A 364-nucleotide genomic window follows, 5' to 3' on the forward strand; every position below is an offset into this window, starting at 1 on the left:
CAATACTAGTGCAATGCAAAGAATAGAACCCCATAACCCTATTCAAAGCCAAGTATCACATTAAGCAACCTACTTCATGCATACATTCATAAGATCATATTTCATCATAACTTACCATATTCATAATGATCATACATAACATAGCTTCAACATACATAAGTCATAATCATCATAATCATAAGAGAACACTACTACAACCATCCTTTAGGATCCCACAAGTGCAACAAGAGAAGTCCAATACCCTCTCTTACACTATGTAGAAACCTTTAAGAAAGCCCTAGTAAGAGTTTACACCTTTCATACCTTCATTTACTTTTACATTAGGGAAATATTGCAATAACCGACATAGACCATGAGAGCTACA

The sequence above is a fragment of the Solanum tuberosum genome, unplaced genomic scaffold, assembly GCF_000226075.1.
Source record: "Solanum tuberosum cultivar DM 1-3 516 R44 unplaced genomic scaffold, SolTub_3.0 scf00261, whole genome shotgun sequence".
NCBI lineage: Eukaryota > Viridiplantae > Streptophyta > Magnoliopsida > Solanales > Solanaceae > Solanum > Solanum tuberosum.